This window comes from Tursiops truncatus, chromosome 16 (assembly GCF_011762595.2).
Source record: "Tursiops truncatus isolate mTurTru1 chromosome 16, mTurTru1.mat.Y, whole genome shotgun sequence".
NCBI lineage: Eukaryota > Metazoa > Chordata > Mammalia > Artiodactyla > Delphinidae > Tursiops > Tursiops truncatus.
Window position 1 is genome coordinate 22,695,352 of NC_047049.1, and position 26,721 is coordinate 22,722,072.

At 36.4% G+C, this 26,721-nt stretch overlaps 1 long non-coding RNA gene across 1 annotated transcript in view; it reads right to left on the bottom strand.

Annotated features, from left to right (window-relative positions):
• Nucleotides 1-5,227: 5,227 nt before the first annotated feature.
• LOC141276739 (uncharacterized) overlaps nucleotides 5,228-26,721 on the bottom strand; it is a 53,047-nt gene continuing 31,553 nt past the window's right edge. The window contains exon 3 of the long non-coding RNA XR_012326728.1: nucleotides 5,228-5,330. This is a non-coding gene — a long non-coding RNA (uncharacterized lncRNA). The remainder of the gene's footprint in view (nucleotides 5,331-26,721) is intronic.

Below are 26,721 nucleotides of genomic sequence, written 5' to 3' on the forward strand. Positions count from 1 at the left end.
TTCCTGCAGTGTAACAAGTCCATGCCTCAGTACGATGCTTCAGAGCAGTACTTTTACTATCGTAGCTCTTGGTTGATGACTTAAATCACACGCTGAAACAGAAAATTAAATAACAGAATACCAGTTCTCAAATCTTTAAAGATTTATACATGACAGCTTTAGAGTAGGTAACCTTCAATATCACGTAGTTATCAAAGAAACAGCATTTTTCTCTAATGTCTTCAATAGAATCAAACAGCAACTTCCATTTTACAGGTGAAAAAGAAAAGCTGAGGTAATCACTGCAGTCTGTTTTCATAATTTATGGGGAATCATAATTAGAAGATCAATTCTCAGTTCCCCTGATCCAGAGTAATTTAAAAATTGGATCCATTATTTTAGAATTCTATGGATTTATTGCCTCTTATTTTAGTCATTCATTCTTTCCAACAACTAATTATTGAGATCGTGCTATGTGCAAATTACTTACCCTTCTAGGGAGTTGGATATTTATGTTCTTACCGATGATCTAATTCACAAAGCTTATTATTGTTTAATATTTAAATGTTGTGGTTTATTATTGTTTAATATTTAAATGTTATGGTTAAAATAATGTTTGTTGTAAAAAAATTCGAGTGGTACATCATTATAAAATTAAAAATAATAGCCCTTCCCCTATCTCTATTCCCATAAGTAATTTTTATTGAAACGTTTATATAACTGAATTTATCCTAATGGTATCATATGATACATACTATTTTGCCTACTGCCTTTCTTCTCTTAATAGTAAGTGATGGATGTAGATAGGATTCTCTTGCTATTTTTAATAGCTGACTAGTGTTTCTTTTTATAATAACTACATGAATTTTGCAAGTCCCTTATTGATGGATTTTTTCTTTTTCACATTTTAATGTCTCTAGATTTAATCTCCTACGTTTAGTTCCTAGTTCAGGCCAGCATTATTTCAAGATAAGATTACCCCAAATGTGTATGGACTACAGTTTTTCCTGCTGATCTACTGCGCTCTGAAATCTTACCACCATCCTGCCTGCACATAGCTAACAAGGTCATCATATAGACCCCCAGGCTAATCAACTTCTCCTCACTCACCACTAAGTGAAGTTCACACCCCTAGTGTAAGATTCAGTGCCTTCTAAACTCACACAACTAAATAGAAAAGCAAACAAGCAAACAAATAATCCAATGAAAAAATTGGAAGAGGATCTGAATAGGTATTTTTTCAAAGAAGACATACAAATGACTAACAGGTGCAATTAATCTATGACAAAGGAGGCAAGACTAGAAAATGGAGGAAAGACAGTCTCTTCAATAAATTGTGCTGGGAAAACTGTACAGGTACCTGTAAAAAAATGAAATTAGAACATTCTTTAACATCATACACAAAAATAAACTCAAAATGGATTAAAGACCTAAAAGACCAGATACTATAAAACTCTTAGAGGAAAACATAGACAGAACACTCTTTGACATAAATCGTAGCAAGATCTTTTTCGATCCGTCTCCCAGAGTAACGGAAATAAAAACAGAAATAAAAAAATGGGACCTAATTAAACGGAAAAGTTTTTGCACAGCAAAGGAAACCAAAAACAAAATGAAAAGACAACCCACAGAATGGGAGAAAATATTTGCAAACAAGGCAAGGGATTAGTCTCCAAAATTTACAAACAGCTCATGCAGCTCAATATCAAAAAAAAAAAAAAAAAAAAAACACAATCAAAAAATGGACAGAAGACCTAAAGAGACATTTTTCCAAAGAAGACATACAAATGGCCAAGAGGCACATGAAAAGATGCTCAACATTGCTAATTATTAGAGAAATTCAAATCAAAACTACAGTGAGGTATCACCTCATACCAGTCAGAATGGCCATCATCAAAAAAATCTACAAACAATAAATGCTGGAGAGGGTGTGGAGAAAAGGGAACCCTCTTGCACTGTTGGGGGGAATGTAAATTGATACAGCCACTATGGAGAACAGTATGCAGGTTCCTTAAAAAACTAAAAATAGAGCTACTGTATGATTGAGCAATACCACTCTTGGGCATATATCCTGAGAAAAACATGGCCCGAAAGGATATATGCACCCTAATGTTCAGTGCAGCACTGTTTACAATAGTCAAGACATGGAAGCAACCTAAATGTTCATTGACAGATGAATGGATAAAGAAGATGTAGTACATATGTACAATAGAATATTACTCAGCCATTAAAAAGAATGAAATAATGGCATTTGCAGCAATATGGATGGACCTGGAGATTATCATACTAAGTGAAGTAAGTCAGACAAAGACAAATACCATATGATATCGCTTATATGTAGAATCTAAAAAAAAAAAAAAAACGGATACAAATGAACTTATTTACAAAACAGAAACAGACTCACAGACTTAAGAGAATGAACTTATGGTTAATAGTGGGGAAGGGTGGGGAGAGGGATAGACTGGGAGTTTGGGATTGACATGTATACACTGCTATATTTAAAACAAAATGCCTTTCCATGAAGAAAAAAAATGGTGCTCAACATCACTAGTTATTAGGGAAATGCAAATAAAAACACAATGAGATATTACCACATACCTGTTAGAATGGCTGTTTTCAAAATGACAAAAAATAATAAGTGTTGCCAAGGATGTGAAGAAAAGGGAATATTGCTGCACTGTTGGTGGGAATATAAAATGGTACAGCCACTATGGAAAACAGTATGGAGGTTCCCCAAAAAATTAAATAATAGAGGTACCATATGGTCCAGTAGTTCCACTTGTGGGTATGTAAAGGAAATAAAATCACTATCTCAAGAAGATATCTGCACCCCCATGTTTATGGCAGCATTATTTACTATAGCCAAGACAGAAACAAACTAAGTGTCCATCAACAGATGAATGGATAAAGACAATGTGAATATATACAAATATCACTCAGCCAGAAAAAAGAAGGAAATACCGCTATTTGCAACAACATGGATAGGCCTTGAGGACATTATGCTAAGTGAAATAAGTCAGAGAGAGAAAGACAAATACCATAGGATCTCATATGTAGAATCTAAACAAATAAAAAAACTTATAGGTACAGAGAACAGACTGGCAGTTGCCAGAAACAGGGGACAGGGAATGGGCAAAATGTGAAAAAGTACTCAAAAGGTACAAACTTCTAGTTATAAGATAAATAAGTCCTTAAAAAAAAAAGATTTTTGTCTTCTGAAAACTATCAATTTGATGTCTCATCACTCACCCTCATAAGAACATTCTACATTTTATTCAAACTAAATTCTATCCCCACCTTTAAAAACATTTTAATTTTTCTCCCAAAATTCTTCTCTTGAACACTCTCTTCTGTCTCTGAAATCTTTACTGTCTGTCAAACTACAGTTCAAATTATAGACCCTTCGGAATTCTTTCTTCCTCTACCTCACATTTTGTACCAATATAGCAAGGACTCAGTCTTTATCTTTCCGGCCTATCTGGAAAACTGTTTGGTACCACATAGTCTCTGTGTACTGCCTAGGTACATGAAATTTAGCAGAGGAGGACAGCAATAGTGCACATAACTGTAATTCAACACTCAGAATGTCATGTGTTTCACGTATCTCCCATCAACTTTTTAGTGCCACCCCCTGCCATATGCTTGTGCATGTATTAAACATTATAGTCATAATAACTAAAATTTACTGAATGCTTATTACATGTACTAGACATCATATCCAATATGTAAAGTAACCATCTTATTTAATCCTCCCAACAAGCACACAGGATAGGTACTATCAGTATTCTTAACTTACAAATGAGAAAACAGCCTGAGAAGGTTCAGCTACAAAGTCATTGAGCTACTACTTAGTAAAACCAGAATTTGAAGCCAGGTTGTCAGAATTTCTAAGCTTTATTATATTTCTTTCCTTAAAATCTGTAAATTGAATCAATAAAATAGTCTTTGGCAGAATTAAATTGGTAGTTTATGACCTTAGGTTCATGACACAAAATGTATGGAAACTCCTTTAAAGGCAAGCAATTGGAAAATATTATCCTTTACAGACTGATGATTAACCAATGACCTGCCTTTGCTTAATAGCTAATTAGAAGAATTATATCTTTAAAAGATCAGGTAAATTGCCAACTAATTCGATTAAAAAGCATTTTCTTCTAGGCCTCAAAGATCTAGATAGCTTGTCATTTTTTTCCTGCTGCCCCATTCATTCTAGATCTAAAAGAGCATTCTTCTTCATTGAAGGATATTGACAAATGGGTAATTCATCTTTGCTCGAAGCAAATTATGTTTCATGTCCTTCTGGAAAATGAAATCATTAGGGCAAATTCTGCCTGGATTTACTCCTTCTAAGGAAACCTTACATTTGTCAAAATGAATGACCATTTTCAATGAAATATTTACTGTGATATGGATTATAGTAACTTCCTCATTTGTCTCTCTGGCAGCAGTTTCATCATCTGTATTAGTTGTCTGTGGCTGCTGTAACAAATTACCACAAACTAAGGCTTAAAAACCCCCAAATTTATTTCCTTACAGTTCTTTAGGTTGAAGTCCAACATCCGTCTCACTGGGCTAAATTCAAGGTTTCAGGAGGGCTGCTTCCTTTCTGGAGGCTCTAGCAAAGAATCTCTTTCCTTGCCTTTTCAGCTATCTAGAGGGCATGTGCATTCCTTGTCTCATGGTTCTCTGGCTCCTTCTTAAACTCCAGCAACAATAAGTTGAATTCTTTTCACATCACATTACTCTTATATCCTCTTTTTCCCACCTGGATAGTCCAGAATAATTTCCCCATTTCAAGGTCCTTAACGTAACAACATCTGCAAAGTTGCTTTTGCCATGTAAGGTAACATAGTCACAGGTTCAGGGGACTAGGATGTGGATATCTTTGGCCATTATTCTGCCTACCATACTATCCCTTATTCCCATTCATTCTCCACACCATTATCAGAGTAAACTTTCTCAAATGTGTATATGAATATTCATGTCCCTGTGAAAAATTCTTTAATAGCTCACCTTTGTACACATGACAAACAAGGCACTTCAAAATTTGGCTTTTGTTTACTCGGTCATTCTCACACTTACCTATTTTGCTTCCACTTTTATTCTATTCTACTACTGAACTTCTTATAAGCTGCTTCCTTTACCAAGCATTCCCTCCTCTTGTGACCCCCTCAAAAGTCCGTATTCTTTCTTCAATTCTTAGTCCAAGGCTTACCTTTTCCATAAATCTTTCTCCGACTCTTCCCAGGGAGTTTTTAGGAGCACCAATAGAAGGTTTCTCCTGCTGTTCAGGTGTTAGGGAATGCTGATGGCTGAGTCACAGCTGGTTTGGGGAGGATATATTCAAAGACCTACCCGGAAGACATAATTTCATTCAGTTCATTCATTCATTCAATCATGCCTGATGATTAGCTGTTAATATAAGAGGGATCTTTACAGACAAATACAGCCACTGATCAGAGGTAGGAAGGTCACGTGGAGTTATCTACTCCTGTTCCTGTCCTGATACTACTGGTTCAGGACCTATTCAAAGAAGTCCATCTTTCATTCACAAGACAACTTACGGCAGCACTGGGGATAGAATTCAGAATTGAGGACTGGGTATGTGTATGCGGTAACAGAACTCTAACCTCCTGTCCTTTGTTCCACTTTTCCTATGGGCCTGGGATCTCTTCTCTTTGGACCCTTGAATACTAAGGGCAGTTGCCTTATTGTCTTCAGTCTGGATGTTTCCCTCTCTTAAACTTCAAAGTGAAGGGGATGGTGAGACTCCATTTTCTGGAAGGTAGAGTCATTTGCCTACATTCCTATGGTCAGTTATTCTCACTGCTTTCCAACAGGCTCACGACATCAAGATTACTACCCATGGCTAGGGCTGGAGGTTATTTTGTGTTTTTCAAATAATCAAGGCACATTTTTGGAAACAATCTGGCTATAGCAAAAAAACAAAGCAACAGCAAAACAGCACAAATCGCAATCTTTTTAGGGCCTCTCAGTATGATACCATAAATTGGTTCATCAACAACTAGCAGATTGTGAGTTCCTTTAGGTAATATAACTTGTTTTCTTTGTTAGAAATCTTTAGACTCTAGCAACATATCTAAAACAAAGAATGAGACCAGGAAAAAAAAAGAGGTACAAATATAAACGAATTATTTTGAAACAAGTAATTAAGTAATGGACAGAGACCACAATTCTCTCCCTAGATGATCTTTAACATTTCTATTTTTAAGGGTCTATCCTATGACAGCCTTTAACTTGTAATACATAGCCACCTTGAATGAGAACTATCCTGATTTGTTTAATCCCACTACTTGCAGCAGATTTGTATTACAGCTGACTAAAAATTAAAGTAGTATCTCAGTCCAAGTAGACTGGTAGGGTAATATGGATGTATTATATATAAAGGTTTACTTAGAAAGAAAAAGGCAAAAAAGAGCCAACATAATCCTAATGAAGAAAAATAAGGTAAAATGATTTGTTCTATTGGTTAACAAGACTATTATAAATTTATCAGTATCAAGATAGCCTGTTACCACAGGTATAGCCAGATAGAGCACACGTACATAGAAACTTGACATATTTTAGAATATCACTAAGGATAAGTGAGAAAGGGATTATCTATTCACAAATGATTTTGCAACACTTGGCTATCCTAATGAGAAAAAACACTGGGCCCCTACCTCACGGCATACATAAAATTTATTACCACGTGAGTCAAATGTTTAAAGATAAAAGGTAAACAATAAAACTTGTAATGTAAAAGATGAGATGAACCTGGAGTATGGAAGGAATTCTTATCCAAGGCATATACACACACACAATGACTAACCAAAAAAAGATCAATGCATTATAATATATTAAGAATTTGAGAGAACACAGGCAACCACAGAGCCCATCCTACAGCCTCACTTAGGGAGAGAACAAAGCCAGCATTCTTCTTAGGGCAACATGGAATATTTCCTATGATAGACCATATATTAGGTCACAAAACATTTCTTAGCAAATTCAAGATGATTGAAATTATACAAAGTGTCTTCACTGACTACAGTGATATGAAGCTAGAAATCAATATCAGGATGAACACTGGAAAACTTATGAATACGTGGAAATTGAACTCTCCTCATCAACCAATTGGATCAGAGAAGAAATTAAAAGGGAAATGAAGTATCTTCAGACAAACAAAAAAGGAAAAGCAGCATAGCAAAACTGATGGGATGTAGCAAAAGTGTAACTAAGAGAGAAGTTCATAGCAATAAACACCTACATCAAGAAACAAGACAGATTTCAAACAACCTAACTCTGACTTAAGGAGCTAAAACAAAAACAAAAACTGAGCCCCAAGTAAGGAGAAGGAAGAAAATAATAAAGATTAGAGCACAAAAAAGTGAAATAGAGAACAGGAAAACAATAAAAAAAGATGAACAAAACTAACAGTGTGGTCTTCAAAAAGATACATAGTTGACAAATGTTTAGCTAGACTAAACAAGGAAAAAAGAGAGAGGACCCAAATCAACAACATTATAATAAAAAAGGAGACATTTCAACTGATACCATAGACATACAAAGGCTAATAAGAAGCTACTATAAACAATACACCAACAAACTGGACAACCTAGAAGAAGTGTAAAAATCCTCAGAAATATTCAACATTTCAAAACTGAATCAGGAAGAGATACAAAATCTGAACAGGTCAATTACTAACAAGGAGACTGAATCAGTAATCAAAAATCTCCCACCAAAGAAAGCCCAGGACCAAGTGGCTTCACTTTTTATTTTACAAAATATTAATTAATTAATGTCAATCCTTCTCAAACTCTTCCAAAACATCCAAAGAGAATACTCCCAAACTCATTTTACAAGGTCAACATTACCCTGATACCAAAGCCAGAAAAGGACACTACCAGAAAAGAAAACTACAGGCCAGTATCCCTGATGAAGATAGATGTAAAAATTATCAATAAAATACTATCAAACCAAATTCAGCAGCACATTAAAAAAAATAAACAAGTGGAACTACATCAAACTGAAAAGGTTCTGTACAGCAAAAGAAATAATCAACAAAATGAAAAGACAAGCTACAGAATGGGAAAAAATATTTACAAATCATATCTCATAAGAAGTTAATATCTAAAATACATAAAGAACTCACACAAATCAATAGCAAAAAACACAAATATTCCAACTGAAAAATGGGCAAAGGATCTGAATAGACATTTTTGCAGAGAAGATATATGAATAGCCAATAGGTATATGGAAAGTTGCTCAACAATACTAGTCATAGGGGAAATGCAAATCAAAATCACAGTGAGATATCACCTCATACATGGTGAAATGGCTAGCATCAAAAAGACAATGGGTGGCAGACAAGTGTTGGCAAGGATGTGGAGAAAAAGGAACCCTGTGCACTGTTGGTGGGATTGTCTGCCAGCACAGCCACTATGGACAACAGTATAGAGGTTTCTCAAAAAATTAAAAATAGAGCAATCATAGGATCCAGCAATTCCACCTCTGGGAATATAACCAAACTAAATGAAAACACTATGTCAAAGGGATATCTGCACCCTCATGTTCATGGTAATATTATTTACAACAGCCAAGACATGGATACAACCTAAGTGTTCATCAACAGATGAACAGATAAAGAAGTTACATGCATACAAATACACACACACACACACACACACCCCACATACACATACGCACAGTGGAACACTAATCAGCCATTGAGAAGGAGAAAATCCTGCCATTTGTGACAGCACGGATGGACTTTGAGGGCACTATGCTAAGTGAAATAAGTCAGACAGAAAATGACAAATACCGCATCATCTTACTTGTATGTGGAACCTAAAACAAATGAATTAACTCATAAAAAAGAGATCATACCTGTGGTTACCAGAGGCCAGGGGTGGGGGAAGGGGAAATTGAATGAACTTGGTCAAAAGTAAAAACTTTCAATTATAAGATAAATAAGGACTAGGGACATAATGTACAATATGATGACTATAGTTAACATTGCTATATGGTATGTACGAAAGTTATTAAGATCATAAATCCTAAGAGTTCTCATTGAAAAGAAAAATTATTTTTTCTTTTTTTGTATTTATATGAGATAAAGGATATTAACTAAACTTACTGTGTTACCATTTCACGGTATATGTAAGTCAAATCATTATGCTGTACACCTTAAACTCATACAGTGAGACTTGTCAATTATATCTCAATAAAACTGGACAAAATATTTCTGTACATCAAAAAAAAAGGGAAAAGAAGCAACAAACTGGGAGTGCAAAGATTTGGAATTCAGAATAAATAAAGAACTCCCATAAATTCGTAAGAAAAGGATATCCTATCCAATAGAAAAAGATGGCAAATATCTATCAGTCACGGCTTCAATAATACTGCATAACAAACAGGTGTCAGATCACAATGGCATACAAGAGTAACTTTACTTCTCACTCACATCTCTGGGTTAGCTGGGCCAACTCTGCACTATGTGTTTCATTCTAGGGCTCAAGCCGGTAAACGATAAACAATGGCTACTTGCAGTTTTTACCTCATGGCATGGCTGAATACTCAAGTGGGTCAGCTCAAACACAAAAGCATAGTTCAAGTTGTTAGTCACATTACTTTCATTCATATCCTATTGGTCAAAACAAAACACTGACCAAGCCCATAGTCAAGAGAGAGAATAAAACACAGCCCAGCCACCAAGAGGCTATATACATCTAACAAGGACATCTACAACGTTATTACAGGGGAGTGAAAAACTGAAGCAAACACCAATCAGCTACACGCAAGAACCGGAATTTCACAAAATAACAAATCAAATGAGGAAATACATGAAAAGTTGCTCAAAACAATTAGCAACATGAAAAAGTGAATTCAAAATCAAAATAAGATAGAAACTAACATCTATCAACTTGGTAAAAAATGAAAAGTTAAACAGCAAGTGCTGGCAAGGATGAGGAACAATGGAAGTTTTTGTACCTTTGCTGCTCAGGGTGTAAAGTTTCTCAATCTTGGGAAAATAATTTGGCATCATCTACCAAAAGGTGAGGCTGCACATATTCTACATTCCCACAGTAATACTTCTGGGTGTATATGCTGGAGAAAATGTATCTCTGGAAACATATACTATAAGAAATGTTACCATACTTGTGTTTATATTATACATACACACAAGCACAGCAAAACAAAAATACTGGGAACACACTAGGTGTTCATCATGGAAAACTAGATGAACAGATAAACATACTATGGTAAATTAATATAAAATTCTATTCAGGAAGTGAAAATGGAGAACTGCTTCTTCACTTATCAGCGTGGGTGTAACTCAATATAATGCTGAGTGATAAAGTGATAAAATAACATCTAAAGTTAAAAACATAGAAAAGTAAAGAATCTATCATTCAGGAATATATAAAGTGAAATATTACACTTATACATATTTTATACAGAGAGTAAAATGTAATAAGATGTTTATATCATACTGAACACACATAACGACTCTTAGACTGCCGAATAAGAAACACAAAAATCAAGTGGGAGCTGAAACAAAATCAGGGAGAAGCACATGGTGGATGTGTTGCTGATGTTTATTCTCATTAAGTGAGGGGATATATGCTTATCATTATTACTATTAATACAATTGTGTCTTACATATGTTATAGATCTTCATTTGTATCTTATAATTTAAAATATGTAAATATATGAGATGTTGGACATGTAATTCATTTATCCCTTTAAAGGATATCTAAAAGTTATTTTCTAAAGAGTTCTTTTGAATTTATTTATATTTGTACAAATTATTCCATGTAATATCAAATAAAAGCTGATTGAAATATAAATTTACATCTAGTAAATTAATAATCAGGGAGTTAAAAATCCCACTCTTATTAAAAATAATCAAATGCAAATATCAACTCAGTTCATTATGTGTTTCCACTTGAAATGTACAGCACTTCTTATTTGAGGACTCCTGGTTATTCCTCTGTGCCTTATTGTCATGGTCCCCAATTACAGCTACCTCTTCCCTTTCTTTTATGGTCTTTGAAATTTTATGTCAAATGTGTCCTTCTACCCTTTCCCAGTGGATCTTTCAGTCCCACAGGTAAGTTGTTCCCGCTCTATGAACTATATTTTCAGAGGCCTCAATGCTCCTTAATGGGCTTGCAGGACCAGCCATTTCCTAAGAGGGCACCAAACTCATTAGGGAAGGGGAATTGTTCCTACTGTGGTTCTGATGGTCAAAATTTATAGAGTCTACTTTGCAGGTCACAGATCCATCACCTCATGTACGCACTATCCTCTCTCCCAGAGTTTTATTATCCCCCAGGGCATTTTGCTGATGGCTTCAGTCTTCCAAAGAGTACTTGTCACATCAAGCCTGGATGCTAGAGTGCAAGTTCCAAGCTATATATAATGTGAGATTTATCTGGAGTCCCCTTTTTATTCTTATTGTATAACCATCATAAATAAACTTTCATGTGGAAAAGAAAACAATTAATGGCATAGTTTTCAATGCTAAGAAAGAAAAAGAATCAAACAACATACACAGACATGCTTATAGATAAATACCAGACAAACCAGAGACCAAAAGGAACATCCTTTCAGAACATTTCTTCCAGCACAGCTTTACTTATATTGAAGTGTTAGCAACACAAAAATGCATTCGCTTTGCTATGCTCAAACTTACTTTGAAGATATACCATTACGCAAATGAGCTAGAAGTTCTTGAATATGTAAGAGTTCATGAAAACACATTAATGAACATACATGCAAATTTTTAAAATGAGATTCACATTATGAATTTCTACGTTGATGCTCTAGGTCGACATTATCATTGAACTAGCAACAGGATCATAAAAATCTGTCTGAAAGACCAGCAGAGGAATGAGGCTAATTATTTACCCTAAATTTTAAAAAAAGGTGCTTACCTATTAAAAATGTCCTTTCTGAGGGATCCATAAGCACATAAGCCTGTTTAATCATGTTTATATTGTTAGCGGTGGACAGACCAATTAGAGCCAAAGCACCTATGCCTTTTCTTCTAATCAGTGAAAGTGACTATGTTTTCCTAAGCACGGTCTAGGAAACTCAGAGTTTTTCTCTCTGTATTCAATCAAGCAGTAAAAAGCTCCATGCCCTTCCAGTACAGTCCTATGTGTGTTGGTTGGCTACACTGTGTTTTCTGGTTCTCTAAACCAGAGTGAAATCAAAGTGCAGCAGAAACACGGAACTCTAGAAAGCACAACATTTGTCAGGGCTCTGGGTTCAAACCCTGTCTCACATTTCAGCCATGAGACCGCAGGCAATTTACCAAACCTATACAGGCTTCTGTCTTCTCATCTTTAAAAGAAGCGGTGTGGATTAAACGATATCTACGTTCCCTCCAGAACTAAATGCTTAAGATCATCATCTCTGTGTTTCCAAGTAGAGTCCTGGTTCTAACCAATGGAAACCTTTCTGATGTTTACATATCCCATCATACCTATCCATTATATAATTATTTAAAAATTCACTATCTGTGAAATGTGACTTTATTTTTAGAAGGGGCTGAAGCCCCTGCCCTGAACGAACACGGTCATCACACATCTACCTTTAAAACAAGTGTGTGATATAACTTTGGAGATTTCTCTACCATCCTTCTGTCTTTTCCTTCCTGGGTATCTGGTAGTTCTATGAATACTGTTCTATTTGCATAGAATACATGCATGAGCAGGTAGCCAGGTTATCCACAAGATACAGAGTGATACACTCACAAGAGCAAACAAGACACAAGAAGACCTTTGTAACTGCTTGTTCTTTTGAGAAAAACTATTGCATTTGATCATCTCCAAAAGGCCCCTTGCATAATAGAAAACTATCCCTACCTAAATAAAATTGGGAAGGAATTCCTACTATTTGGGAAGGAATTCCTACTATTTGACTTATCACTCTTCAACAGCTTTGGTTATAACTTTTGAATTTATAGATGTTTTCCATTAGTTAATATTCTCCTTTTCCTATTGTAAAATATGTCCTTTTGATTTTAAGCTGCTCTTACGTAATCTCAGAGAAGGCAATGCTTTTGTGGAATTCAGTGTATTTGTACTGCAAGGATATCCTTTAAATCCCTCTTATCAAGGAATGTTGGATTTTCCTTCCCAGTCTAAAAATGTAAATGAATGCCTGTTCAAGGCCAGGAAGGGTAGTGGAAGCCTGTTTCTGTTTCTGGCTCTGAGTGTGAGCAAGTCTGGAAACACTTTAATCACATAGTAATACAGCATGTTTGGGGGAGACTTAACTCCCCAGGCTCTTGTAAGTTACTGTTCCAACTCAGCCTCTGGTGTGTAGAGAAAATGCCTCTAGAAAACAAGAATATTGCTTTTAATTAGACCTTACAAATTGGGAAAGCCAGAAAATCTGTACTAGCAGGCGGGTTTACTAGGGGTGATTGTGGACTACATCTGTGCTGTGCACTAAATAGTAACTTCCAAAATAAAAAAAAAGAAAAGAAAATCTCACACATTTAAAGACATCTGAGAATCCTGACCTGACTGGCCCACTGTAGGAACAGATTTTTTTGAGCCACCCATGACTGTATGACCAGCAGGATCTTTCCTTGGAATAGAACATTTTCTTGTTATAGGTATGAAGAAGGAGACTCCCCTCCCCTTGTTTTTGTCTCTATAAAGGACTTTCAGGAGTCCTCTGAGACCAAGAAGATGGCTGAAGGCCAGGAATAGAATCCCTAGCTGCTCACCCAGGACAGGAGCCTTTATTGTTCCCAAGATTACAAACGTGTATTCAAACAGCCACTTGCTACTTCTGAGTTTTCCACTCTACAACTGTCCTTCTGACTCTCACTGGGGTGGGAGAGAAGGAAGGGTCCTGAAGAAGGGACTTCCTATGGTCATCGCATGACACATGAAACAGTGTTCACTTCTTGATCTACCGGCTGTAACACACTGATGGGGCACACTGGGTCTCTGGATTGATCTCCTGCAGGAGTCAGACTGAGGCCAAAATGAACTCCATGAAGAAGAGGGAAAACAACTGTCAGTATCAGGGGAGGTTCACTCCAGAGTGTTGGACTGAATTCACAAGGGTTTGCTCTGTCCCACTTCAGAGTTTTTGAACCATGCAGTTGTCTAAAACTTATTGCTGACAAATAAACTTTTTTCAAGTACTTACTTTGGCCAACTGTTGCCTTTTTTCCCATGTGGTTTAACTGAGAATGGTATGAGGATCTTAATCATTTCTTTAGATAAGATTTTTGAGCGATTACTAGATGAAAATGTGGAGAGTAAGTGAAACTCTCTAGGAAGCACATTAAAGCTGATATATGAGCAGGAGGTGAACATCCCACATGGTTTGAGCCACCTCTTCTTTCTTTTTCTTGTTCCCACTTTCATCTCAAAGAGACATTTTTGGTCTCTGTGTGTTCCTGTGTTTCAATGTGTTGCTACATAAAGTTCCAAGGCTGAACAGTGCGTCTCATGTGTCAGAGAGTACAATGCAGATGGGAAGCTGTTACTCTGTCCAGACTGGTTTGGCTCATCTCTAAACGCCATGAAATTGAACCTCAGTTCCTAAAACAGAGGGAGAACTGACATCCCCACTCCTGAAAGGTAAGAATTTTGAGCAAAACAATACTCTCCGTAGGCTTCTTGGCAACACAGTGGCCTTCCCAGTTAAGACAGATGAGTGATTCGCATAAGTAAATCTGCAGACACCCAGGCAATCACCCTGTCAGGCAACTGCTATTTCCCTGTGCCTCCCTGCAACTCTCTCTCAGCCATCTACCTTATGTCAAATTGTCTAATTTAATTGCCCAGGTAGGTTTGTTTGTGAGCTGCGTTCACTGTGACGGAGGCTGAATGCTGTGGGGAGTCATAGAAAACAACACGGAGAAAGAACGTAGCAGGTCCAGCTTGAGCCACAGCCGGATTCTACTTCTGATGGGCTTGGTAGTGAGTCTAAGGTGGTACCTACCCTCCTTCATCATTTAATCCTTATAAATTTTGTATTACATTATCAGTTCATTTCTTCCTAACACAAATTTATGTAAAATACTACTCTTTATAAAATACTGCATTAGGCCCTTCTGGGAATTTAAGGATTTATTTGTCAAAGGAAAGGTACATAGATAACTCTTAATATAAAACAGAACTAATGCTGGCTAGAACAGCATAATAGGCTTAATGGCTAGAGAAAGCCTCCTGGAAAAGATAACATTGACCAGGGTCTTAAGAGATGAGTAAACATTTTGAATATAGAGGGGTGTAAGGCATGACACTTCAGGCAGTGCTAGTATGAACACAGACCTAAAGATAGAAAAACACATGCTTTGTTGCTACTATAACAGAGAAAAATAAAACTACTCGCTTTAAAAGACCTCCAAGAAAACAAAGTTCAAGATCCCCACTGTGCTAGATATAGAAGTTTCCCAAAATCAGAATTCCAGTCTGCAGAAGGCCCCAGTGAATGAATTCACACTGATGAAACTGAATATTATTCTGACATGCTCCTTGTTTTTGTTTTTTTTTTAACCCCAAATTGAAGTGCTCTTCTTGACTAGCCAATCAATAATGATCCCTTCTGGTGTGACTTGATTTGGGAAGCATGTTAAGAGAAGGCTTGTCCTGTTCCATAAAGGAGTCAGAGATTGACTACGGATTAGGAGTCAGCAAAACTATTGTTCTAGTCTTCATACTCGCCATTGTAGGAAAACTCCACTGTACTTTAGGATGACAATCACAGAATGTAAGAACAGGAAGAAGCTCTTGTTTCTTAAACTTTCATATATGCAGTTATCAATATATAACCTTTGGATTTAGATTGACCAGAATTCAGATTCGCCATTTATCTCACACAACCTTGGGAATATGACATAGCTTTCTGAACCCCAATCTTGTTATCTGTAAAATGGACATAATAGTATGTCACTGAAAAGCTTAGTAGCAGAAAAGTTTGGCAAAGTGTTTTGTATAAAGTAGGCACGTAATTCTAATAGGCTTGTCCCTTTTCTCTCCATCATTGCATATATAAAGGGTCAGAGACATGATGAGCGACGTTGAGAAACTCACACCAGCTAATGAAACTAATTAGCAGCAAAAACAGAATGAGAATCAGGTAGTCTTTTCCTGATATGGCATTCTCTCCTTTCCAACATGATGCTTCTTGGACCATATTTTCAGCAAAATTTTCATTTTCAGCATGTCAGAGCCCAAGTGGAGTTCATTAAACATGTGTCTATAGAACATTAGGAAAAAGGCACCCTTACCTATGACATTCAAGTGAAGGACACATTCTTTTGAAGTTTTTTATATTTAAAATAAGAGTAAAACCAGGGTGGCCTAATTTTCCTTATCCTACACCTTAACTTTTTTCAGTGCTGCTCAGTTAATAATATGGATACGATAAGAACACATTTGTACTTGTGAACTTGGTTTGTTCTGAATCAGATACCTTCCCCCTCATTTGCAAATTCAGACTAGGAAAGCACAGTGGGTGTCTGATATCTGATTTTTTTCACAGATACTGCTTCTGCCGTCCTAATCTCAGGCAGAAAGGAAGGCAACACAGATCCACATGGAACAAGGATAACCAGGGTTAACTGCAACTCAGACCATCAATCACTTTTATTGCCCCCAAGGCAGTGTTTTCATTATTTATGCTGCTGGGTGATCTGCTATATTTATGATACAGCAAGTTGTCATGCCTTTAAAAATATGATGGATTCCTAAATTAATCCCGTATTCCTTGTCTTGAACTTGAAGCATGGGCAGTCATAAAGAGCACAGAGGTTTCTGTAATCACAAAGTTGAATGCCCATGGGTCACGATGGAGGACTGACCATTATGTCCAGAATGGGTTTGTGTCAATAATGCTGAAAACTCCCTATGTATGCTTACAGACTGAGTGCTGAAATTCATTCTATCAATATTTATCAATGCACTGATATTTCCATGTTCTGTGGGGAATAAAAACTTGAATAAGACACGGATTTAACTCCCAGTGGGTTTTGAGTCCACTTACAATTAATATTTGAGAACACAGTTTCTGTCTTAGGAGAAGTAAAAGTAAAGTGCTGGAGATTTTGAAAAGTGAGATGCCGCTTGTTGCTGAGATGAGGGGTGATGATAAAGATGGCTGTGGCATTTGGGGAGATATGAAGAATGGAAAGGTGTTGAGAAGATGTTTACAAAGCGCCATGAGCAAAGAGAGAGAAATTGTGGAGAACAATTGAATAGTGCACAGGAAACGTTGTTTTTGAAGAGAAGGTAGGAGCCAGATCCTGCGAGGTCAAGAGAGAAGTTTTGACTTAATTCTAGAAGCAATGACAAGCGTATATGATATTTTTATAAGGAAAAACTCCCTGTACTGTAGGAAAACAAATTTGCCCATAGAGTTTAGTGTGAATTGGAATGAGCAAAGACATAAATCAGGTTTATTCTTATTGCAAGAGCACAGATAGTAAGAAAAGACACAGTAGAAGCAGGACTGGAAGATACTGTCATGTTAAAAGGAATGATAAAAGGAAGTACAGAGAGAATGAAAACTAAGATTGATGTTGAAATTTGACCCTGTGTCAAGTAGCCAAAGCCTTTACCTTGGCCTACAATGACCTACATGACATGAGCCTCTTTTGCATTGATAAACCCATGTCCTATGATTTTTCCCGCATGCCGACTCCGCACTAGACCCACAGGCTTCCTTGAAGACCCTGGAATGAGGCAAGCATACTCTAGCATTAGGGATTTGCACCAGAGAAGAGAAAGCTCCTCCCCCTAATAGCTGCGTGGCTCATTCCCTCGCTTTTTGTGAGTCTTTTTTCAAACACCCTTTTCTCGATGAGGATTACTCTGACACCTTTACTTAAAATTGCAACCCACCTCACTCCCATCCCATAACTAGTGCTTGCCATCTTCCTACTCTCCTTTTATCTATATCACATATTTCCTCACATACAAAAATATAATTTACCTACTTATCTGGTATACCATTTCCTATCTTCCTGTATCTGCTTGCATATAAACTCCACAAAGGTAGGAATATGTCCATTTTATTTACTGATGTATGCCAGGTACCTAGAAGAGTACCTGACATGTAATATGCGGCTAGTAAACATTTGTTGAATGAATCACCTGTGCAACTTGTTGACTGCTTATCCCTGTTGGTGATTCTTGGATCCCATCATGTTCTGCCAGTCTATGTGTGTACTATGCACAACACATGGGTCTCCACCAGGTTTCTGGATCACTCACAGCAGTTCCACGTTTGATTTTGTTGTATTTACCACTAGGATAAGAATGGCTTGTTCCAATGGATGGAGACTCTGAGAACAGTTTAAACAAGAACTTACTTTTCTGTATATTTGGGAATATCCCTTCTTCCTTGATGCTTTGTAGGCTGTTCTAAAGAAATCCTCTGTGTTGCCTCATCATTCTAGTCTTACATTATATCTAGGATACTTTGAAATTTTAAATAGGAAATCACTTTAAGTTTAGTCATTGGTAATTAATTGCTGTGATTAGAAACTTTTCCATTTTCATCATATGTCCTTTAAATCAAGATGAACATAATGGCAGAAATTTGGCAGAAACAAAGAAGATGATATTTAGTGTGATTTTCAGCTACCCCAAGTAATTTTCATCTTTTCTCTAGCATCTTCTCCAGGATGGAAACAACATTTAATTTGTCATCCCAGAACCTGCTCAGTGCCAGCCCATCAATACTCTAGACCAGTCAGAAATATGGTCATTTCTATGTGCGCAGACAGGTGCGTTAAGAGATGAGAAGTTATGAGTAATACTCACTAAAGTTTTCTATGTGGGCTTCCATTGATATCTTGCCTTGTATTTTCTCTTGGCATGTACTAAGCCATAGGACTATGCTCTTACTTGGGATGTAAACTTCAATATTTATGTAAAGCTGTATAACAATATCAGACACCTTTGGTGATTTTAAGCTATTTGATTTGATGTGTTAAACTTCTTTGCATACAGTCTATATGCAAATTCGGTAAAGCCAGAAAATTGATGATCAATCAACAGGTAGATCCTGAGTATACACCATGTCACTAACAAAGGGCTGAGAAGTGTGGATAAAAATGTCTCTCCAGTGAGTACTGCTAGACAAATAAGCAAAATGTGACAAATAACAAGGGAACAAGGCATAACAAATCATGGCAAATAGCCAAGTTGTGGGTATTTTCCATGAGGTTTAAAAGAAAAAAGATACAAGATATTCTGGGATTTTAAAAATTCATAATGATTACTTTATAATAAGAGTAATACATGTGAACAATAAAACATTTAGGAAAACATAGATTTTTAAATGAAGAAAATAAGGTTGCTATTATAACACCTCCCAGAAATCTTCAATTTCAATGTTTCGGTGAATATCATTTCAGTATATTGTATCTCATTCTCCTTTTGTCTTTCCATGCTTATTGAATGCTCTCAGAAGTAAACAACAACAACAGCAATAATGTCTAAGATACTCTTTAAAAATCTCTGAAGGATGACAGAGATTTGGCACACTTATTGTGCTGACACTCTTCTAAGATCAATTCATGATCACAAGGTGTTTTCTTGGAAGTGGTTTTTAGAGATTAAAAATGTTTAATGACTATAGAGTTGATGTCAAGTACCTTATTGTCATCAGCAATGAGAATTTTATGAGGAGATTGCCACACTCATGGGAAATATATACAGTTGAGTATATAGTGTATATGTCTGGAAATATGATCAATAACAGATTGTAGCACTTGGCAAGAGCCAAATGTGCAGTGTAGAACTCTTGGTTCACAGATTGGCAGCAACAAGCATATGGCTGGGAGCTTGTTAGAAATACATGAACTCCGTCCCTGTTTCAGATTCAATGAGTAAAAATCTTTTTTTTCCCCCAAAATTCATAAGTGATTCTTTTGCACATCAATTTTGAAATCACTTGCAAATATATGTTGAGACTGTTCATTGGAGAAAGTACTCAATGAAGCCAGGGAGGTTAGAGACTCTTAGAGGAGCCTCCAGGTATATCAAAGAATTTCAATATGAGTTATAAAGAAAACAACCAATGACATCAAACTACAACGAAATCAAAACAGGATCCTGAGATGTACATGCATACTTTGGAGACAATCAAATAGATGAGCACCACAAAGGGACCAGTGGTTTAAATACAAATTATGGATGAAAGACTTGAAATTGAGGACAGTCTATCCATTAATGCATTTTTCCCTGCCATTTTGGGGAAAGGTAGCCCAAAAACTATTTTAAAGATGTACCTGGAAATACCAACCAAAAATCACTGTTTGAGAAATATTAGCTAATGTCAGAGCTGAAAGAGAACATTCTTGTTTCACTTTTAGGAAATTATTTATTCTTTAATTATGTGCCAGCTAAGAACTTTCCACCTAAGAGAGAGTCAGTCAAAATTTGCAAACCAGGCTAGACAAACAAGACTACTAGGACAGTTGAGAATATAACACTTATGATTTGTTGGTATATGCGGGAAGAAGATATTGAATCTCTAGTTTTTAAAATTTATCCTATTTTAAATTTATAATAGTGTTCCTACTGTTTAATATATATGACATTAGTAATATTTAACGCCTATATAGTCTTTAATAAACAATGCATTGAGTTTCATATGGAAAAATGTTTTACTGATCAGGATACACTTACCACAAAATTATATATTAACTGATTTTGCTATATATATCAGTCTTCCTTTATCAGTAAATAAAATGTAATGATTTTTTTTGCATTTATATTTAGGAGAAGGCTATGTCTCCAAGTATGAGCAATTATTTTAAGAGATTTTTAAAATAATCATTGATAAATTATGCCAATAAGCTTTGTTCTTACATTATTCAATCTCATATGTAAGATTCAAAAGTTACCATTTTACTAGCTAGAGCAGAGCAGCAACAGAAAAAGTACAAGTGAGTACTTCATAATGGCTTTATGAACATATTGTTATGAACTAGCTGTCCCTAAATAATTGTTGATTAGTTGATGGGTTGATTACTTAAGTAATCACATACCCCCCAGGCACAATGAATAGCAGTACAGTTTATATCAGTGTTTCTCAAAGATACGTTCCCTATTTTGTCTGTGTCAGATTCACCTAGTGTTTTCTGAAACACTAGATGGGCACAAGACCATACCTATTCATCATAATATGGGGGGAATCTAGGAATCTGTATTTAACTAAAATGCCCCAAGTTATTCTAATGTATATTAAAGTTTGAAAACCAATGAGATTCTAGATCTTTACCTTGATATAAAGGATGACTGCCTTTTAGGACCAAAAGCATACCACAAAATTATTGGAAGCTTTATCCCCAGAATTTCCATACCTTTCAAATGAAACTATTCTGGAATGCTACAGCACATCACCCTGATTATTGACATCTTGTTTTGGTAGTTATCCAGTTATCAAGATCTATTGTAGCATGGGGTAAATACTGACCTCATCATTGGCCTATCATTTACACATTAACTCTGTTCATCTTCTCTGCCTCAGTAGGAAACATCTGATGCATCTTTGACTGTGGACACACTGATTTGACCATTTACCTGAAATATGTTGGAGGAATTGAAAGGCAACACTATCGATGAGGAGAGGAGTAGGAAAAAAATTGATTCATGTAGCAAGATAAATGGGCAGCATTTAAAAATCAAATGCACTTGCATTTTGAGAAACAAGCTTAAATCATAACACTCAGATGCCAAAAACACACATTCAAGAAAACTGTGAATGTAAAAAGTCTGTCTTTATGATGGCAGTATACTGAGCTTTACAGTTAAGGTCAGTGTATCTTTATGGAATAAGTGAAACAATTTTCAAAGGACATAGTGTCTGCACCCAACATAGAAGCACCTCAATACATAAGGTAAATACCAACAGCCATAAAAGGGGAAATCGACAGTAACACATTCATAGTAGGGGACTTTAACACCCCAATTTCACCAATGGACAGATCATCCAAAATGAAAATAAATAAGGAAACACAAGCTTTAAATGATACATTAAACAAGGTGGACTTAATTGATATTTATAGGACATTCCATCCAAAAACAACAGAATACACTCTCTTCTCAAGTGCTCATGGAACATTCTCCAGGAGAGATCATATCATGGGTCACAAATCAAGCCTTGGTAAATTTAAGAAAATTGAAATTGTATCAAGTATCTTTGCCAACCACAACGCTATAAGACTAGATATCAATTACAGGAAAAAACCTGCAAGAAATACAAACACATGGAGGCTAAAAAACACAGTACTTAATAACCAAGAGATCACTAAAGAAACCAAAGAGGAAATCAAAAAATACCTAAACAAATGACAACGAAAACACGACGACCCAAAACCTATGGGATACAGCAAAAGCAGTTCTAAGGGGGAATTTTATAGCAATGAAATCCTACCTTAAGAAACAAGAAACATGTCAAATAAACAACCTAACCTTACACCTAAAGCAATTAGAGAAAGAAGAACAAAAAAAAAAAAAAAAAAAAACCAAGGTTAGCAGAAGGAAAGAAATCATAAAGATCAGATCAGAAATAAATGAAAAAGAAATGAAGGAAATGATAGCAAAGATCAAGAAAATTGAAAGCTGGTTCTTTGAGAAGATAAACAAAATTGATAAACCATTAGCCAGACTCATCAAGAAAAAAAGGGAGAAGACTCAAATCAATAGAATTAGAAATGAAAAAGGAGAAGTAACAACTGACACTGCAGAAATACAAAGGATCATGAGAGATTACTACGAGCAACTCTATGCCAAAAAATGGACAACCTGGAAGAAATTGACAAATTCTTAGAAAGGCACAACCTGCCAAGACTGAACCAGGAAGAAATAGAAAATATGAACAAACCAATCACGAGCACTGAACTTGATACTGTGATTAAAAATCTTCCAACAAACAAAAGCCCAGGACCAGATGGCTTCACAGGCAAATTCTATCAAACATTTAGAGAAGAGCTAACACCTATCCTTCTCAAACTCTTCCAAAATATAGCAGAGGGAGGAACACTCCCAAACTCATTCTACAAGGCCACCATCACCCTGATACTCAAACCAGACAAGGATGTCACAAAGAAAGAAAACTACAGACCAATATCACTGATGAACATAGATGCAAAAATCCTCAACAAAATACTAGCAAACAGAATCCACATCACATTAAAAGGATCATACTCCATGATCAAATGGGGTTTATTCCAGGAATGCAAGGATTCTTCAATATATGCAAATCAATCAATGTGATACACCATATTAACAAATTGAAGGAGAAAAACCATATGGTCATCTCAATAGATGCAGAGAAAGCTTTCGACAAAATTCAACACCCATTTATGATAAAAACCCTGCAGAAAGTAGGCATAGAGGGAACTTTCCTCAACATAATAAAGGCCATATATGACAAACCCACAGCCAACATCATTCTCAATGGTGAAAAACTGAAAGCATTTCCACTAAGATCAGGAACAAGACAAGGTTGCCCACTCTCACCACCCTTACTCAACATAGTTTTGGAAGTTTTAGCCACAGCAATCAGAGAAGAAAAGGAAATAAAAGGAATCCAAATCGGAAAAGAAGAAGTAAAGCTGTCACTGTTGGCAGATGACATGATACTATACATAGAGAATCCTAAAGATGCTACTAGAAAACTACTAGAGCTAATCAATGAATTTGGTAAAGTAGCAGGATACAAAATGCACAGAAATCTCTTGCATTCCTATACACTAATGATGAAAAATCTGAAAGTGAAATCAAGAAAACACTCCCATTTACCACTGCAACAAAAAGAATAAAATACCTAGGAATAAACCTACCTAAGGAAACAAAAGACCTGTATGCAGAAAATTATAAGACACTGATGAAAGACATTAAAGATGTTATAAATAGATGGAGAGATATATCATGTTCTTGGATTGGAAGAATCAACCTTGTGAAAATGACTCTACTACCCAAAGCAATCTACAGATTCAATGCAATCCCTATCAAATTACTACTGGCATTTTTCACAGAACTAGAACAAAATATTTCACAAATTGTATGGAAACACAAAAGACCCCAAATAGCCAAAGCAATCTTGAGAAAGAAACACGGAGCTGGAGGAATCAGGCTCCCTGACTTCAGACTATACTACAAATCTACAGTAATCAAGACAGTATGGTACTGGCACAGAAACAGAAATATAGATCAATGGAACAGGATAGAAAGCCCAGAGATAAACCCACGCACGTATGGTCACCTTATCTTTGTTAAAGGAGGAAAGAATATACAGTGGAGAAAAGACAGCCTCTTCAATAAGTGGTGCTGGGAAAATTGGACAGCTACATGTAAAAGTATGAGATTAGATCACTCCCTAACACCATACACAAAAATAAACTCAAAATGGATTAAAGACCTAAATGTAAGGCCAGACACTATCAAACTCTTAGAGGAAAACACAGGCAGAATACTATGACATAAATCACAGCAAGATCCTTTTTGACTCACCTCCTAGAGAAATGGAAATAAAAACAAAAATAAACAAATGGGACCTAATGAAACTTAAAAGCTTTTGCACAGCAAAGGAAACCATAAACAAGACCAAAAGACAACCCTCAGAATGGGAGAAAATATTTGCAAATGAAGCAACCGACAAAGGATTAATCTCTAAGATTTATAAGCAGCTCATGAACCTCAATAACAAAAAAACAAACAACCCAATCCAAAACTGGGCAGAAGACCTAAACAGACATTTCCCCAAAGAAGATATACAGATTGTCAACAAACACAAGAAAGAATGCTCAACATCATTAATCATTAGAGAAATGCAAATCAAAACCACAAAGAGATATCATCTCACACCAGTCATAATGGCCATCATCAAAAAATCTAGAAACAATAAATGCTGGAGAGGGTGTGGAGTAAAGGGAACATTCTTGCACCGTTGGTGGGAATGTAAATTGATACAGCCATTATGGAGAGCAGTATGGAGGTTCCTTAAAAAACTACAAATAGAACTACCATATGACCCAGCAATCCCACTACTGGGCATATACCCTGAGAAAACCATAATTCAAAAAGAGTCATGTACCAAAATGTTCATTGCAGCTCTATTTACAATAGCCAGGACATGGAAGCAACCTAAGTGTCCATCATCGGATGAATAGATAAAAAAGATGTGGCACATTTATACAATGGAATATTACTCAGCCTTTAAAAGAAACGAAATTGAGTTATCTGTAGTGAGGTGGACGGACCTAGAGTCTGTCATACAGAGTGAAGTAAGTCAGAAAGAGAAAAACAAATACCGTATGCTAACACATAAATATGGAATCTAAAAAAAAAAAAAGGTACCAATGAACCTAGTGGCAGGGCAGGAATAAAGACGTAGACATAGAGAATGCACTTGAGGACATGGGGTGGGGAGCGGGAAGCTGGGGCGAAGTGAGAGTAGCATCAACAGATATACACTATCCAATGTAAACTAGTTAGCTAGTGGGAAGCAGCAGCATAGCACAGGGAGATCAGCTCGGTGCTTTGCCATGACCTAGAGAGGTGGGATAGGGAAGGTAGTGGGGGAGCCTCAAGAGGGAGGGGATATGGGGATATATGTGTGCATATGGCTGATTCACTTTGTTGTACAACAGAAACTAACACAGTAATGTGAAGCAATTATACTTCAATAAAGATCTATTAAAAAGAAAAAAAGAAAATGTAGCACATATATACAATGGAATATTACTCAGCTCTAAAAAGGAATGAAAATGAGTTATTTGTAGTGAGGAGGATGGACCTAGAGACCGTCATTCAGAGTGAAGTAAGTCAGAAAGAGAAAAACAAATACTGTATGCTAACACACATATATGGAATCTAAAAAAAAAAAAAATGGTCATGAAGAATCTAGGGGCAAGACGGGAATAAAGATGCAGACCTACTAGAGAATGGACCTGAGGATACGGGGAGGGGTAAGGGTAAGCTGGGACAAAGTGAGAGAGTGGCATGGACATATATACACTACCAGACGTAAAACAGATAGCTAGTGGGAAGCAACCGCATAGCACAGGTAGATCAGCTTGGTGCTTTGTGACCACGTAGAAGAGTGGGATAGGGAGGGTGGGAGGGAGGGACATGCAAGGGGGAAGAGATATGGGGACATATGTATATGTATAACTGATTCACTTTGTTATAAAGCAGAAACTAACACACCTTTGTAAAGCAATTATACTCCAATAAAGATGTTAAAAAAAAAAGGACATAGTGTCGGTTCATATAAGCAATTACAGGTTTACTAGGAGGCCGTCTTATAGGGAGAAACTGAAAAATAAAGGAAAACAATGTAGATGGTGGCCACTATGGGCTTCTGGCAGAGTCTCCTGGGGAAACGAAGAAAAGGGCTCTTCATTTGAAATAAATCTGAGCAGAGTAGGAGGCGGCTCCGTGTGAGGATTAACGTATCACAACACCTTGGGAAGTGAAAGGAGGTGGAGACTGCAATTCAGCAATGCGAAGTCCGCAGCCCATGCTGGTACATCCTCACGTAAGCCATTTTCTTCAAACAAAACATAACCTTCCATTCTGAAGAGACAGAAACGCTTTGCAGGGATTTTTTGACTGTGGGTTTGGGTTTGGGGGTATTATTTTGGGGGTATTTTGCTTTGCATTTTCCCCAATAAAAATCCACATTAGCCTCTTGTACATTAAACATCAGCAAAGGAGCCTAGGTAGTTTATAAACTTCCTTT